General features: G+C 42.4%; 1 protein-coding gene and 1 pseudogene across 1 annotated transcript in view; one reads left to right on the top strand and one right to left on the bottom strand.

The window, feature by feature from the left end:
- The window catches only part of LOC107400103 (putative sperm motility kinase W), a 34,613-nt gene extending 26,843 nt beyond the window's left edge, over nucleotides 1–7,770 (bottom strand). The window contains exon 1 of the mRNA XM_076557605.1: nucleotides 7,673–7,770. The gene's annotated coding sequence lies outside the window, so the exon portion shown is untranslated. The remainder of the gene's footprint in view (nucleotides 1–7,672) is intronic.
- LOC143269941 (peptidyl-prolyl cis-trans isomerase-like 1 pseudogene) lies at nucleotides 1,316–1,978 on the top strand (annotated as a pseudogene).
- Nucleotides 7,771–17,737: the final 9,967 nt, after the last annotated feature.

Genomic DNA, 17,737 nt, shown 5'->3' on the forward strand with positions numbered 1-17,737 from the left:
GACGGAGTAAACAAAATATTCCATGATAATTCCCCTAGTTCCACATCCTCTCCAGCATAAAGTGTCTTCCACTGCTGGTGGGAATGCAAGCTTGTACAACCACTTTGGAAATCAATATGGCGCTTTCTTAGAAAATTGGGAATCAATCTCCCCCAAGATCCAGCTATACCACTCTTGGGCATATACCCAAGAAATGCTCAATCATACCACAAGAGCACTTGCTCAGCTATGTTCATATCAGCATTGTTTGTAATAACCAAAACCTGGAAACAACCTAGATGCCCTTCAACTGAAGAATGGATAAATAAATTGTGGCACATATACACAATGGAATACTACTCAGCAGAGAAAAACAATGACATCATACAGTCTGCAGGCAAATGGATGGATCTAGAAAAAATCATCCTGAGTGAGGTAACCCAGACTCAGAAAGACAAATATGGTATGTACTCACTCATAGGAAAATGCTAGATGTGGAACAAGGATGACTGGACTGCTACTCACATCACCAGTGAGACTACCTGGAAAACGGGACCCCCAAAAAAGACACGGAGAAATGGACGAGATCTACATGAACAGCCTGGTCATGAGTGGGAACAATGAAGGGCGACGGTCGAGGGAAAGAGAGTGGGAGATCCCAGCTGGATCAAGAAAAGAGAGGGAGAACAAGGAATAGGAGACCATGGTAAATGAAGACCACATGAGAAGGGGAGGAAGCAGAGAGCTAGGGAGGCCCACAGAGATCCACAAAGATACCCTCACAAAAGACTGCATGGCAATGGTCGAGAGACGTCAGGAACTGACCTACTCTGGTGATGGGATGACCAGACACCCTGATAGTTGTGCCATAAACCCCATCCAAGGTCTGAGGAATCTGGATGCAGACATCCATGGCTGGGCCCCTGGTGGAGCACTGGGAGTCTAATTAGTGAGAAAGAAGAGTGTTTATATGAGCGAGAATTGTTGAAGCCAAGGTTGGATAAAGCACAGGGACAAATAACCAAATGAATGGAAGCACAGGATCTATGAACCAAAGGCTGAGGGGCCCCCAACTGGATCAGGCCCCCTGAATGGGTGAGACAGTCATTTGGCTTGATCTGTTTGGGAGGCAGCTGTGCGTTGGTGCCGGGTCCTGGGCTCATTGCATGAGTTGGCTGTTTGAATCCTGGGACTTATGCAGGGACAGTTGGCTCGGTCTGGGAGAGGGGGGAAATGGACCTGCCTGGACTGAGTCTACCAGGTCGATCCCGGTCCTCGGGGGAGACCTTGATCTGGAGGAGGTGGGAATGGGGGGTGGGTTGGGGGGAGAGGGAGGGGGCGAGAAGGGGAGAACAGAGGAATCTGTGGCTATTATGTTGAACTGAATGGTGTTGTAAAACAAACAAACAAAAAGAATGGAAAAAAAATATTCCATGATAAAACCAGATTTAGGCTACTTTCGCTCAGCATGGCGGCGATCCCCCCTGACACCTGGCAGCCGCCCAACGTCTACCTGGAGACTAGCATGGGGGTCATTGTGTTGGAGCTGTACTGGAAGCATGCGCCTAAGACCTGCAAGAACTTTGCAGAGCTGACTCCCTGGGGCTACTACAATGACACCAAATTCCACAGGATCATCAAGGACTTCATGATCCAGGGCGGTGACCCGACAGGGACAGGTCGAAGCGGCGCATCTATCTATGGCAAACAGTTTGAGGAGGAACTTCACCCAGACCTGAAGTTCACTGGGGCTGGGATCCTCGCGATGGCCAATGCAGGACCAGACACCAATGGCAGCCAGTTCTTCGTGACCCTCGCTCCCACCCAGTGCCTGGACGGCAAACACACCATCTTTGGCCGCGTGTGCCAGGGCATAGGGATGGTGAATCGAGTGGGCATGGTGGAGACAAACTCCCAGGACCTTCCCGTGGATGACGTGAAGATCCTTAAGGCATACCCTTCTGGGTAGAGGGATGCTGTCTCGGGCACACCCAGGTCTTCGAAGATGGTCCCAGGAAGCCATCTTCCGATGCCATAGTGTGCCTTGTGTCGGTGTCATGCATACCTACTCCAACACCCCGGAACATGATGCAGAGGGTCGTCCTTGGGGGCTTTTGTATTCCGGCCAATGTCGCAGACTTGAGAAGCAGGCGGTGTTGATGAGGCGGTAACTGCACAGCCCTTTCAGCCTCCAACCTGTGCTCTTCCAGGAATACACATGCTCTCTATTTTCCCCGCAGAGCCTGAGCATCAACACCGCCGCTTCTGACACTAAAAATCCCACGCAAAGCCATATTGAATTTTTGCCAAATGAAAAATGTATCTAGCAATCAAGTTGCTAAGGAGGTGTCAAGTGGGGAATGCTAATGTGTAATGATTTTTGGTGAGAAATGGATCTCGAAGAGGAAGAAGGAGCGCTGACCATTTGCCCCCGGGAAGGACTGGCAGTCCTGAGCACAAGGCCAGTCCTTCCAGAGTCTCACTCACACGCAGGGACACTCTTCAGGGCTTTAGGTAAGAAGATTTCATACAGGACATCTTTTTTTTAATCTTTCTGGATGTGCAGGGGGTGTGGGGCTGAGAGGAAGGATGTTAATACCTATGTAATACATAGAAATTTCCAGAATAAAGTACCATTGGTGGTCGAAAAAAAATCAGATTTAAACAATATCTATCCACAAATCCAGCCCTATACAGCGCAAATGAAGTAAAAATCCAACCGAAGGTAGTTAGATACAGCCATGAAAATTCAGGCAATAGATAGTGCCAAACCAACAAATACCAAAGAAAAGAAACATACAACACTACCACCAAAAACTAACAGGATTAGCAATAACTGGTCATTAATATCTATTAATAATCAATGGTCTCAATTCACCTATAAAAAGACACAGGCAAACAGAATGGATACGAAAACAAAATCCATCCATTTGCTGCAAAATGAAACACACCTCAACTTCAAAGACAGACACTACCTCAGAATAAAAGGCTGGGAAAAGACTTTCCAATCAAATGAACTTAAGAAGCAACCTGGTTTAGCTACCCTAATATCTAATAAAATAGACTTCAAACTAAAATCAATTGAAAGAGATCAAGAAGAATATTACATATTTATCACAGGCAAAATCCAACAAGATGAAGTCTCAAATCTGAATATTTATACCCCAAATACAAGGGCACCTACATTCATAAAAGAAACATTACTAAAGCTTAAATCGCACATCAAACCCCATACACTAGTAATGTGAGACTTCAACACCCCACTCTCACCAATGGACAGGTCTCCCAGACAGAAACTTATCAGAGAAATAAGGGAACTAACAGACATTTTGACTCAAATGGACTTAAGAGATAGAGACAGAATATTCCACCCTCACAAAAAAGAATATAGCTTCTTTTCAGCACCCCATGGAACCTTCTCCAAAATCGAACACATGCTTGGGCACAAAGAAAATCTCAACAGATACAAAAAAATTTGAAATAGCCTCCTGCATCTTATCAGACCACCATGGCTTAAAGTTAGATTTCAACAACAACAAAAATTACAGAAAGCCTACAATTTCATGGAAACTGAATAATGCCCAATTGAATCACCAATGGATCAAGGAAGAAATAAAGATAGAAATTAAAGTGTTCCGAGAATTCAATGAAAACAAATGTATAACATTACCAAACTTATGAGACACTATGAAAGCAGTGCTAAGAGGAAAATTCATAGCAATAAAGAATACAGCCCATATAAAGAAGTTGGAGAAATCTCATACTAGTGATTTTACAGCACACCTGAAAGCTCTAGAACAAGAAAAAGCAAATTCACCCAGGAGAAACAGACATCAGGAAATAATCAAATTGAGGGCTGAAATCAACAAAAATAGAAGCAAACAGAACAATACAAAGAATCAATGAAACAAAGAGTTGGTTCTTTGAGAAAATCAACAAGATAGACATGCCCTTACCCAAATTAACCAAAAAGCTGGGAGACAGACATTCCAAATTAACAAAATCAGAAATAAAAAGGGAGACAAAACAACAGACAAGGAGGAAATTCAGAGAATCAGCAGATCATACTTCAAAAACCTGTACTCCACAAAAATGGAAAATCTGAAATAAATGGATGATTTTCTGGATAGATACCCCATACCAAAGTTAAATCAAGACCAGATAAACTATTTAAATAGACCAATAACCCCTAAGGAAATAGAAATGGTCATTAAAAGTCTCCCAACCAAAAAAAAGCCCAGACCAGATGGCTTCAGCACAGAATTCTACCAGACTTTCAAAGAAGAGATAATACCAATACTCTTCCAATTATTCCACACAATAGAAACAGAAGGAACATTACCAAATTCTTTATACTTGGCTACCGTTACCCTGATACCCGAACCAAACAAAGATGCAACAAAGAAAGAGAATTACAGACCAATCTCCCTCATGAACATTGATGCAAAAATACTCAACAAAATACTGGCTAACCGAATCCAGGAACACATCAAAAAAATTATCCACCATGACCAACTAGGCTTCATCCCAGGGATGCAAGAATATTTTAACATATGAAAATCTGTCAAGGTAACACACCATATAAACAAATTGAAAGAAAAAAACCACATGATCATATCATTGGATGCTGAAAAAGCCTTTGACAAAATGCAACACTCCTTCATGATAAAGGTTCTAGAGAGATCAGGAATATAAAGAACATACGTAAACATGATAAAGGCAATTTACAGCAAGCCAACAGCCAACATCAAGTTAAATGGAGAGAAAACTCAAAGCAATTCCACTAAAATCAGGAACAAGACAAGGCTGTCCACTCTCCCCACACTTATTCAACATAGTATTTGAAGTTCTAGCTAGAGCAATAAGAAAACAAAAGGAGGTCAAGGGGATACAAATTGGAAAGGAATAAGTCAGACTTTTACTACTTGAAGACTATATTATAGTATACATAAGTGACCCCAAAAATTCTACCAGGGAACTCCTACAGCTGATAAACTGCTTCAGTAAGGGGGCAGGATACAAGATTAACTCAAAAAAATTGGTAGCCCTCCTATATACAAATGATAAATGGGCTGAGAAAGAATTCAGAGAAACATCACCTTTTACAATAGCCACATATGATATAAAATACCTTGGGCTAACTCTAACTAAGCAAGTGAAAGCTCTGTAATGTTAAAAAATTTAAGTCTCTGAAGAAAGAAATCGAAGAAGATATCAGAAAATGCAAAGATCTCCCATGCTCATGGATAAGTAGAATTAACATAGTAAAAATGGCAATCTTACCAAAAGCAAGCTACAGATTCCATGCATTCGCCATCAAAATCCTAACACAATTCTTCACAGACGTGGAAATAACAATACTTAACTTTACATGGAAAAACAAAAAGCCTAGGATACTCAGCAGAGAAAAACAATGACATCATGAGTCTGCAGATAAATGGGTTGAACTAGAAAATATCATCCTGAGTGAGGTACCCAGACTTAGAAGGATAAACATAGTATGTACTCACTCCTAAGTAGATACTAGATGTGAGGGAAGGGATGGCCAGACTGCAACCCACAGCTCCAGAGAGGCTATCTAACAAGAAAAGACCCTTAGTGGGAGACATGGATGACACAGCGAAGGAGCAGTGGATGAGATCTATATGAGAGGACTGGGTGTTGGTGGGGGGGAGGGGTTGGTGGTGGTAGAGGGCAAAGTGTCCAGGATGAGAACATAGGGAAATGGGAGGGTCAAGCCGCAACAGGGACAGAGTGGGAGGCCAGGGAGGGAGATACCATGATAGATGAGGACATCATGGGAATAGGAAGAGGGGGGGCTCTCAGGAATCCATAAGGATACCCCACCTTGGACTGTTGGCAGTGGTCCAGAGGTGCCTGGACTGGTCTACTCTGGTGACTGGTCTAGCTGTAATCATAGATCCTCTGTCCAGTGACAGTTGGAGGTAGATGCTGAGATCCTCAGCAAGGCACCAGGCTGAGCTCCGGGAATCCAATCGATGAGAGAGAGGAGGGATTCTGCAGTCGGGGGACATCCACATCATGATGGAAAGACATGCAGAGATGACTGGTCACAAGTACAGGAAGCACATGATCTGTATACTATTGGCTTTGGAGCTCCCATGGGACTGGACTAGGCCCTCTGGATATGGAAAATGGTAGTTTGGTTCAAACTGTTTGGGAGGCACCCAGGCAGGGGGATCAGCATCCATCCCTGGTGAAGGGGCAGGCCATTGGGAATCTGGTGCCTGTGATGTGACGCCTTGGGCAGCCTTGGTGCAGTTGGAAGGGGCTTGGACCTGCCTAGGCTCAGTGTGCCGGGCTCTGCTAATTCCCCATGGGAGACCTTGATTTGGGAGATGTGGAGATGTGTGGTGGCTTGTGAGAAAGGGCAAGGAGGTGGGAAGAGGTAGGAGGTGGGATCTGTGGATAGTATGTAGAGTGAGTAGAAAATTTGTTAATGAAGAAAAATGAAAAAAAATTCAAATTTAGTCCAGTAATTTTGAAAATGTTTTCTATACTTGAGAGAAAAAACATATGGAAATAAAAGATTGAATTTTCAAAAATGAAAATTGGGTAGCATTTAACGAGGGAACTGATAGTTTAAGCACAAATTGTTTCTAGAACAAAAACAAATATTTTAATATAATATTACATCTTGTCTTTCCGTGTTCAGTTGCTATCCCTTGGAGCCTGCCCTTTTCTAAAGGGACACAGAGCACAGTGGATCTGGTGCAGAGAGGAGGTGAGGGGCAACTGGGAGCAGTGGAGAGAGGTGAGGATGCAGTCAGGATATACTGTATGAAGAAAAATAAATATAAAGAAAAACTGTAAAAACAGAAATATAAATATGAAACAGCAAGTCTAAATCCCAGGAGCCAAAACCAGCAAACTGGAAATCAACTTGTCCAATCTCAACAACTAGCAGCACTGATCCACAAGTATTTCAGTAGACCATATAACTTAGGGAGGGCACACTTTTTTCAAGCACATTTCTTAAAAGAATTATTACCCTAATTGCCAAACCATTTAAGACATTTAAAAAAGATCCTAGTATCAGGCAATATCCTTGAGTGACAGATTGGAAAATCCTGAATGAGAGTAATTAATGGCTCACATCAAATTCAATACCACATTCATAAGACCAGACTTCATGATCAAGACGTCTTTAAGCAGAAACACTCAAGGTTCATCAACAACAAAAGAACACAGCATACACACCACACTGAGGTCAGTCCTAAATCAGACATCAGTGGAATGGAATGCCTAATTCAGGAGGAAACCTGGAATTAGTGAAAGTGTTACTACATACAGCAAGTTCCATAAACACAAGTGTCACATTTTGTTCACTCCAGGTCATGAGCAGGCAGGGGGATAGCCTGTGTATATGGTCCCAATTCAATGGGTTGGGAAGTGAAATATAGCAGATAAATATGACCAAAGTACTGTACAGACAAATATCAAAATAATGATCAAATTCCTCATCCTATGCATTTAATATATAACACTAAATTTGTAAAATACACAAGAACACAGCCAAAAACGACAAAGACATTGATAAAAGGAAAAAAGCTTGAAATGAAGAAAGAGGAATTACAGGGAAAATTAGTACCCAAACCAATAATGTACATAAAGAAATAAATAAATGCCAACTGCCAAAAGCCCAAACTGAGAACTTGGGAATTAAACTCACTATGTCCAGATCCAACAGGTCAGAGAAAAAGTCAAGTATATGAGAAACAACTGAGTCCAACTGCTCTCCCACCAACCAACTGCTTCTCTGAAGTACAGACAAACACAGTCTCAGGCAGTGCCTTTTGATTGGCTAGGATCTAGCATACCTCACAAGGAATCCGTGTGATGTCACATGCAATGGACCAATCAGGCTCAGCAAAAACCAAAGTGATTTTTTAAATTATTCTTCCTTTACATTATTACATTAATTATTAAAACGGTTTTTTTTTCTGTTCACATTCTTGACCCTAAGCACAAATGCCCTTAGCAGAGAGGGCTGCTATCCCTCCCCACCCCACTCTTGTTATTTTTACAGAAGAGGCAAACATACATTGCTGTCACAAAGTCATACATTGACCATATCTCCCCCACCAACACCATGAATACAATCAATGAGTGTCCCAAGTAGCCTAAATTCAAGACCCATGCTCTGTCATGAAGCATAGTTCTCATGTTAACCAAGCCTGCTTCTTGCTATTGAAGCAATTCCTTTCCCCTCAGAAACCATGAAGTTCATGGAGACATACTTTGTCTGGTGGGAATAAAACCCCTTCAGACACCCAATGAGTGTCTAGTCCATCGTTACTAATGAACTTTTGTCTGAAAGGAAGATCTGTCCTAGCATCACTGTCCTTCTGTAAGCTCTGGCAATTCCATCCCTCCTCTCATGAAATGTAGAAAATACAGCTAGGTGGTGGTGGCACATGCCTTTAATCCCACCACTTGGCAGGCAGAACAAGGGGGAATCGTCCACACATACAAATTGACACAAAGCAGAGAACACACACAACATTGAGGTAAGTCCTATAATCAGACATCAAAAAAAACAAAACAAAACAAAACAAAACAAAAACGAAATGCCGTTTTCAGGAACACATTTGCAACAAGTCAAAGTGTTACTTGAAATATTCCAGTTCCACAAACACAAGTGTCACATTTTTTTTCCTAGGGGTCCTAAACATACAGAGGGAAGAACCTTAGATCATTAGGAAGTACTTGTTACAATCGACGTGTGGGTAAATGAAATAGATCATGTAAATATGATCAACGTATGCAACATAGGCAGATTGGGAAGTCTTGATAAAATTCCTCATGCCATAGAGATACTCTATACCACTCTGTGTGTAAATTACACAAGAACAAAGGCAAAAATGACAAAGAAAAGAAGTTAATAAAAAGAAAATGAGGTGAAATGAGGATAAAGAACTTACAGGCAAAAATCAAAACCCAAAACAATGATGTCAAGAAAGCAATGAACAAATACTAATATATAAAAACAAAAACTGAAAACTTGGGAAATGTACTCACTAAGTTGAGAATCCTACAGGTTTTGAAAAGTCCAAATCTAGCAGATACAACTGAATCCAACTGCTCTTCAGAGAACCAACTGCTTCTCTGAAGTACAAACACAAACCCAGCCCTAGGTGGCGCCCTTTTATTGGCTGATATCTAGCTTACATCACTTGGATTCCATGTGATGTCACATGCAATGGTCCAATCAAGGCTTGGCAAAATACATAGTGATTTTTAATTTTTTTTCTCTCACATTCTTTTTTTTTTTTTTTTTTTTTTTTCGAGACAGGGTTTCTCTGTGTAGCTTTGCGCCTTTCCTGGAGCTCACTTGGTAGCCCAGGCTGGCCTCGAACTCACAAAGATCCGCCTGCCTCTGCCTCCCGAGTGCTGGGATTAAAGGCGTGCGCCACCACGCCCGGCTATTCTCTCACATTCTTGTATCCGGCCACTCTACTACTAATTTTTCTCATGTGTGGTCTAATAGTTAGCAAAGATCTACTTACAGGAGGCAGGGTTTATTTAACTTCAGATTTATAGAAACACAAGTCAACACAAGGGGAGGAAATAATGGCATGGACATCAGCAGAGTTGTCCAGTCGATCATATGGCATTTGTAATCTTGATATTCTTCTCTCATGTCCTTGACCACTCCAAGGAGCATTAGTGTGATCTTAAGCATGTGTCTCTAGTCAGGCAGTGTCAAGTTACATTTTAGGTGCCATGACTGATACAGTCAACGTGGTTATTTCTCTCCCATAGTCTTCTCTCATTGAACACTAAAAAGCATGAGATACATGACCTTGAACTTTTAAAAGTGTCATATAGTCCCTCAATGAGCATCTTCCAGAATTGACTCACATCTCAAAATATGTAGATGCCCCTGCATAAAATCCCCGTAGTTTCTATGTTCCAGGAAGACACTGTCTTCCACTCAATTCCCAGGCTCTCCTTACCTGCTGCAATTAGGAAACCTTCTCCTGCCTTTGTGTCTCATCTCTGCTTACTTTGGCTCTGTAGTCACCATCATGAGAGCCCTTGGTGTTCCAACATGGTGCCTCTAACCTCTCAGTGCAGCCACCCAGCAGGTATCAGGGATTCTCTTCCCTACTTTGTCCAGGAAGGTCCTGTGATGTTAGACTCTCTCTGACCTATTTGTGTCTCTTTCAGGGCAAAGAAAGTAAGACTTCCACAGAGAATGAAGAAGACACAGTCTACCTGGATAAACATGGTTCAGCAAGCATCTCTTTAGTGCGATGTGACAATTTGTGGGTATATTCCAAGATTGGTGTAGCTGGATCTTGAGTTAATTAGATTACCGCAATACATCTTCCTGAGAACCTTCCATACTGGAGTCTATAGTGCCCGGACAAATTTACACTCCTCCCAGCAATGGAGGATGTTCCCCTGTTCCAAATCCTTGCCAGCAGGAGCTGTCACTTGTTTTATTGACCTAAGTCATTGTGATGATGTAAGATGAAATCTGTAAATTGTTTGGATTGGCATGTCCTTGATAACTAAGGATGTTGAATAGTTTTTCAAGTGTTTCTCAGCCACTTGAGTTTCTCTGTGGAAACTTCTATTTAGACCTCTAACCAATTTTTCCGGTGGATTATTTGTTTATCTGATCTCTAGTTTTTAGTTTTTCTTACATGTTTTGGATATTATCCCCGTAACAGGTGTGTAGTTGATAAAAAGAAACTTGTCTCATTCTATAGGCTGTTACTTTGTCTTAATGATGTTGTCCTTTGCTGTGCAGAAGCCTTACAGTTTTATGAGGTCCAATCTTTTTCTTTATTTTTTTATTTATAGAGTGTGTGCTAATGTTTTTCTCTTCAGAGAGTTTTTCTTTGTCAAGGAGCTCAGGGTTATATTTTCTCATCTATCAGGGCATTTGTATGTTTTTATATTGACCCCTTTGATCCATTTGGAGTTGACATTTGTGCTGTGTGATAAGCATGGATCAGTTTGGATTCTTCTACAGGCATGAAATAAGTTTGACCAGCACAGTTTGTTGAAGATACTGTCATTTTTACACTATGTATTTTGAGCTGCTTGTAGGAGTTCATAGGTGTGTGGATTTATGTCTGAATGTTCAATTCCATGCCATTCATCACAGTCTCTCTTTTTCTGCCATTTCTGCTGTTTTTGTAACTATAGCTCAGTAGTACAACTTCAAATACTAATCAATTGAAACATCTCACAGTGCTTATATTGTGAACAAATCATATTTTTAGAGACACATGCATTATAGTTGCAGTAGCCTGGAACCTTGGAACTGAAGATGCTTGTAGGACTGGAGTTCTCAACCAGGCAGGAGTCCATATCCAGTCCCTGCTTCACAACAACAAACAAAAGAACACACCAAAGTCCATATACATAGATTAATTTGCTACTCTGCTGGTGTGAGAAAATACTCACCAAAAGCAAGGAAGGGAGCAAAGAGTTATTTCATCACAGTTTAAAGCCTATCATGAAGAGGAATCCCAGGCAGGAACTCTAGACACTACTGTAAATCTTTATTCTCACTTCTCCATGAATTACTTAATGAATCAACACAGCAGAAATGAATTTGGAGTCATTTATTTGATTCCCAAGCTCTTGGTGAGGAAAAGAGCCTCATTGCTGGTGATGGCTGAGATATTGGAATCTGGAGAAATGGATCCTCCAGGTGTCAGCTTTAACTGAGGGTGATGCCCCACCCCTTCCCTGAATTCCAGTAGAACCCCAGATGAACCAAGCTTCATTGACAAATTTGAGTGTGGTGAATTCAGTTCAGGTGGAGTGGTTTCAGGGTTGTGGCTGTGTGGCAGGGGCATGGCTGCCATAGATGGCAGGTCAGGATGCTGCAGCAGGTGTGGTCCTGTGAAGGGATGAGGCTTCAGGCCTGAATGTGGTCTACCTGCTGAGCTGGAGCAGTGGGTGAAATGGAGCTCAGTTTCTAGGCTCTGACCTCTCCTGACTCCATGGAAGTCCTGTGGTGGCCAGTGTGGGTGAGCCAGGGGCCCTTCTTTCTATCTGCCTGCACCTGCAGGGGAGTCTATGCAGGCAAAGGTTCTGCTTCCACTCATCCTACAATCCCCAGACCTGGTATGCATCTCAGAAAGCTTGAACCTGAGGGCTAGCTAACAGGGACAGAGAGACAGAGATCCCAGAGGGAGGCTTTGTGGGGCCATGATTTACTGAGTTTGGAAAACCATGGTGTTAATAAATCTTGTTTATTGTAAAAATGATTTAGGATTATGTAGGCTTGTGGATTTACTCTCTAAACATTTATACATGGTGTAAGCAACACATAGCAAATATGGAAATTATTAAAATAAAATCAGCTCATGGTAAATGTGTTTCTTATGTTACTTAGTATAACTGCAGAACTCTGAATCCTGCGGTGGTTGTTTTTAAGAAGAGAGTACCACTTTTCATTTAGAATGTATTTGTATGTATTGATTTTTCTGTGGATGAGTTTTCCGCATAGTTTTTAGTTTGTGTATGGAAAAGTCTATCTTCTCCTTGGGCTGGAGAGATGGCTCAGAGGTTAAGAGCATTGACTGCTCTTCCAGAGGTCCTGATTTCAGTTCCCAGCAACCACATGGTGGCTGACAGACATCTGTAATGAGATCTGGTGCCCTCTTCTGGACTGCAGTCATTCACACTTTATACATAATAAATGAATAAATCTTTTTTATAAAAGTCTATCTTCTCCAATCCCTTAAGCCACCTAGCATGCCAGGTGCACCAGATGGACAGTGTGCTCTCCGTTCTTCTGTTCTCACCCCTTCCCTGACATCAGGCTTTTCCAGACACCAGAAGTTCTCGGGCAGTCTTGGCAGAGACAGGAGAAGTGTGGATACCTGGTGATGAGGTCCTACGTGTGCAAACTTGGAGACATAATTGTGTAATTCCTTTAACAGTAGGAGTTAACGCGATTAGTGGTGTGTGTGTGTGTGTGTGTGTGTGTGTGTGTGTGTGTGTGTGTGTGTTTGAGAGATCTATTGTGTTGTGTCGTGGCTGTCCTGAGGCTCACTATGGAGCTCAGGTAATCTTGAACTCTTGATCCTTCTCCTACTGCCTCCAAAATCTTGACATGACAGGTTGCCCAGCACACCTGGACAGTCCATTGATATGTGGCTGCATTTACATGTGTGTTCATGACAGACACAGGCCTGTTGTTCCTGTTGTTTGCTTATTTGGGTGTTTCTGAAACTCTGGCTTCAGAGGATGAGGTAGGAGGCATTCCATCACCTTTTGTACTGCAGTGAGATTGTAGGGAATTGTAGGGCCAGAACTCCGATCTTTTGACTTCTGCACAGGAGGGTTTACTAGGGTCAGTCCTTGACACTGCTGAATTAAAAAGGTGGATTGGTACAGTTTCTTCCCTGAATATGTGGAGGAATAAATGAACACTATTCATTTATAAAACTGAAGCCAAGCATGGCAGTTCACACCTATAATCCAAGCAATCAGGAAGAAGTGGCTGGTGGAACTCTGTGAGTTTTGGAGCATCCCATTCTACATAAAGAATCCCAGGCCAGTCAGGACTAGTATTTGGTTAATCAGGTGAAATGTTTGCCACCAAACCAAAGGTCTGAGTTCAATCTTCAGGATTCACATGATTGAAAGTGAGAATAGACTTAGGAATTATCCCCTGGCTTCGATATATAGGCAAACAGAGCACACAGAATCCCAAATGGAGTGTGTGTGTGTGTGTGTGTGTGTGTGTGTGTGTGTGTGTGTGTGTGTGTGTGTGTGTTTCAAGTATAATTAAGTTTAATTTAAGTTTAAAAAGTCAAGGAGGCAGTCAAGAGTAGAAAGACACCCAAGATGGATCTCTTACCTCCACATATACATACATGAGAAAAAAGTTGTATGAACACCAACAGGCATGCACAACAACCCCCCAACACACACACACATACACTGATAATGTGTACACGAAAGTAATTTCTTCAATCAGTGTGAGCACCAGGACTGAAACGCAGGCTCCTCACCACAAACATTTGAACACAGGACAGTGAAGGGTTCTTTTCAGCAGTCTAGGAAGATGAATTCCTGATAAAGTCAGGGACTGAAAGGTGAGTAAATCCACAGGTTAAGGAAGTTTGTGATTTAATTTATCTAAGGACAAAGAAACCCTTGCAAAGAGGAATACACATTTCAGAAACTGCACAGCAAACACAACTCAGACCATGTAAATATCCACATATTTTTTATTTCAGTAGAGAAATAATTCTGTAGCAAATTGTTCATATCAAACTATAAAGAACAATATTATATGTGGTGAGAAATGGCTGACTTGGTCGTTAGAAGGAGCTCACATACAGCGATAGGAAAACACGACAAGGACTGAGAGGAAAATATGAATCCTTGTGGTCAAGGTGTTCACAGACAGGTCAATCTACTAGTCACCTTTGAAGAGGACCTGCTGCTGAGCATCAGGCAGGGAAGGGCAGGACGAAGGGGCTGATAACACCCAGTAGTGTCTTGCTTCTGTGACTGACATGCTGTGTAGGGTCAGTAACATCCAAGGTTCCACACTTCATTTCTCCAGTCAGTTCTTAAAGCAGAGATGCTCGACCTGTGGGTTTTGACCCCTTTTGAACACCTCTCTCTCCAGAAATATTTACATTATGATTCACAGCAGTTGCAGAATACAGTTCTGAAGCAGCAACAAAAATAATTTCACATTGGGGATCAGCACAGCATGAGGAAATGTATTAAATAATCACAACAGTAGAAAAGTTTAGAACCACGGCTCAAGGTGTACTAAGGACATGTTGTAACAGGGTAGGAATTCCACCGTTCTCAGGGGTGGGCGCTCATTCAGCCCTGCTCCTTTCCAGCTGCTGGAGAACAAAGAAGCAGCCCTGTCAGCCTGGGGTGCTGTTTAATCCCAGCACTCATGAGGCAGATGTAGCAGGATCACGGTGAGTTTGAAGCCAGCCTGGTCTACAGAGCAAGATCCAGGACAGGGACCAAAACTACACAGAGAAACCCTGTCTCAAAAAAACAAAAAAAAAAAAACTTTGGAACCCATCAGTGTTGCCTCCCTCTGTCCTCATGGAAGCAGAACATCACCAGGTTTCTGCCTCGAGTCCCCTGCCTGACTTTCCTCAGTCATGGACCTGGGACCTGTAGATCAAATACACCCTTTCTTCCCCAGGCTGCATTTGGTGACACACTTTGTCACAGCCACTGAAAGCCAACTAGGACACACTGGGACAACCAGTTGGCTCTCTGTCCACGTGGGTAGCAGGACTAGAACTCAGGTCCTCAGGCTAGAGGTAAGAATCTTGCCCTGCTGAGCCCCATCTCATAGGTCTTGTGAGTTACGTCTCTATCCCTGAGCCAGAGCCTAAACCCGGCATGATAGCATGATGGGAATAGAGACTGTGTCAATGGCGGGTCCTGGTGGTGGTGGTGGTGCAGGAATTTAATCCCAGCACTTGGGAGCAGAGCTAGGTGGATCTCTGTGAGTTTGAGACCAGCTTGGTTTAAAAAGAGTTCCAGGACAGTCAGGGCTCTAACACAGAGGAACCAAGTCAAGAAAGAAAGAGAGAGAGAGAGAGAAAGAAAGAAAGAAAGAAAGAAAGAAAGAAAGAAAGAAAGAAAGAAAGAAAGAAAGAAAGAAAGAAAGAAAGAAAGAAAGAAAGAAAGAAAGAAAAAAAGAAAGAAAGAAAGAAAGAAAGAAAAGGTTGTGTCTAAGCCAAACTTCCTCTGGAATTGGTCTTTATTCCCCATCAGTTCACCTGTGTTTTTGTAAGAGGAAGCAGTGGCCACCCTCATTAGTTAGAGCTTTAGGGCAGGCTCTGGGACAGATGGAATGACCCAGTTCCCCCAAAGACTAATTGACTATGGGTAGAGTACTGTTGAACACTGCTAACTCAGGGCTGCATACATGGCTTAGTGGTTAAGAGCTCTTGTTACTCTTCCAGAGGACCCAGGTTCAATCCACAGCACCCACATAGCAGCTTACATCTGTCTGTAACACCAGGTCCAGAGAATCTGACATCCTCACACAGACATACATGCAAGCAAAACATCAATATACTTGAAATAGCAATAAACAAATTAATAAACAAACAAATATATAAATAGCTCTTGTTGCACAATCAGGAAGAGCAGAGTTCATATCTTAGCACTCCATAAGAAGCCAGGCTTCATGCAGAATGCCAGTAAGTCCAGCCCTGAGGGATCTGAAGCCTGCTTCTCTTACACACACATGCATCTACATCTACATACACATAAAATATATTGAAAAAAAAGTTCTATGAATTTCTTCTTTTGGAGAGATGTGAACAAAGGACTATTCATCCCAAATTAGACACTGATGACAGCTCAAAGAAATTATTTCATCAACTGTACAGTGGTGGTACACACCTTTAATCCCAGCACTCAGGAATCAGAGACAGGTGGATCTCTGTGAGTTCAAGGCCAGCCTGATCTACATAGAGAGTTTCAGGACAGCCATGGCTGTTACACAGAGAAACCCTGTCTCATTGAAAAAAAATAAAACAAAACAAAAGAATAAAAGAAAAGATATTATGTATTAATTACATAAAACTTAGCACCCTAGAGAGGTTATTTGGGGTAGTTCCAGGAGCCTAGGGGACTCAAAATTCACTGTGCTGTCGGATGTCTTTTGCATGCTGTGAACATGTGTTGCTCTGATTGTTTGATAAATAAAGCTGCATTGGCCTATGTCAGGGCAGGTAAGTTCAGGCAGTACATTCTTATTGAAGACGAGCCAAAGAACAGTGGAGTCGGGGGAGATGCCAGCCTGCCACCCAAGGATCAACAAGATGTCTGCAGACAGGAAATGCCATGGCTACATGCGATATGTAGATGAACAGAAATGGGTTGAGGAGAGTTATAAGAGCTAGCTAGCAAGAAGCCTGACCCACTCAGTTTGTAAACAGTAAAAGCCTCTTTGTGTTTACTTGGGACCAAGCAGCTGTGAGACAGGGGTGGGAGATTCATCCATATTAACAGGGCTGGGCAGGACTGGAGGAACTTCTGGCTGCACCACTGCATCATGGGAGAGCCTATCCCAGCCTGAGTGTCAGATCACGGAAACTGTGTCCCATGAGCTCTCTGTGCAACCATTAGGTGTGTGGACAGGCTGGAGTCTCCTCTCCCCAGAAACTGTGGCTGGGTCTATAGCCTTGGGGAGAAGGGGTCTAGTGTCATCTGATTCCCAAAGCTCACTAAACTTTCCAGTTTTGTTTATTTCCTGAGTCATATGAACTGCCGCCTCTCTCCAGGAAAATGTGTTCCATTAGGAAGAAACTGCTATAAAATGGTTTCATCGACAGGATTTTATTATTATTATAATTTTTTTGAGACAGGGTTGATCTGGGTTAACAGTCCTGGCCATCCTGGAACTTGCTCTGTAGACCAGGCTGGCCAAAAACTCAGAGATCCTCCTGCATATGCCTCATGAGTGCTGGGATTAAAGGTGTGTGACACTATGCACATGACAGGATTTTATTATACGGCCCTTCTTTATATGAGGTGATGGGGGAGGGTCTTATGTAGCACAGGCTGACCTCAAACTGGCTATGCAGTGGTGGATGAACTTGGAATGCTGATCTTGGTGCAGGCATTCCAGGCATTTGGCATTATGCCTGGCAAGTTCTTCTAACATTTGTTTTTCCTTTATAAGCTAAGGCATTGGGATCTCAGGAACTTTGCTGTCTTTTTTAAAAGAACTTTTATTTATTTTGTGCATTGGCAT

Source organism: Peromyscus maniculatus, chromosome 21 (genome assembly GCF_049852395.1).
Source record: "Peromyscus maniculatus bairdii isolate BWxNUB_F1_BW_parent chromosome 21, HU_Pman_BW_mat_3.1, whole genome shotgun sequence".
Classification (NCBI taxonomy): Eukaryota; Metazoa; Chordata; class Mammalia; order Rodentia; family Cricetidae; genus Peromyscus; species Peromyscus maniculatus.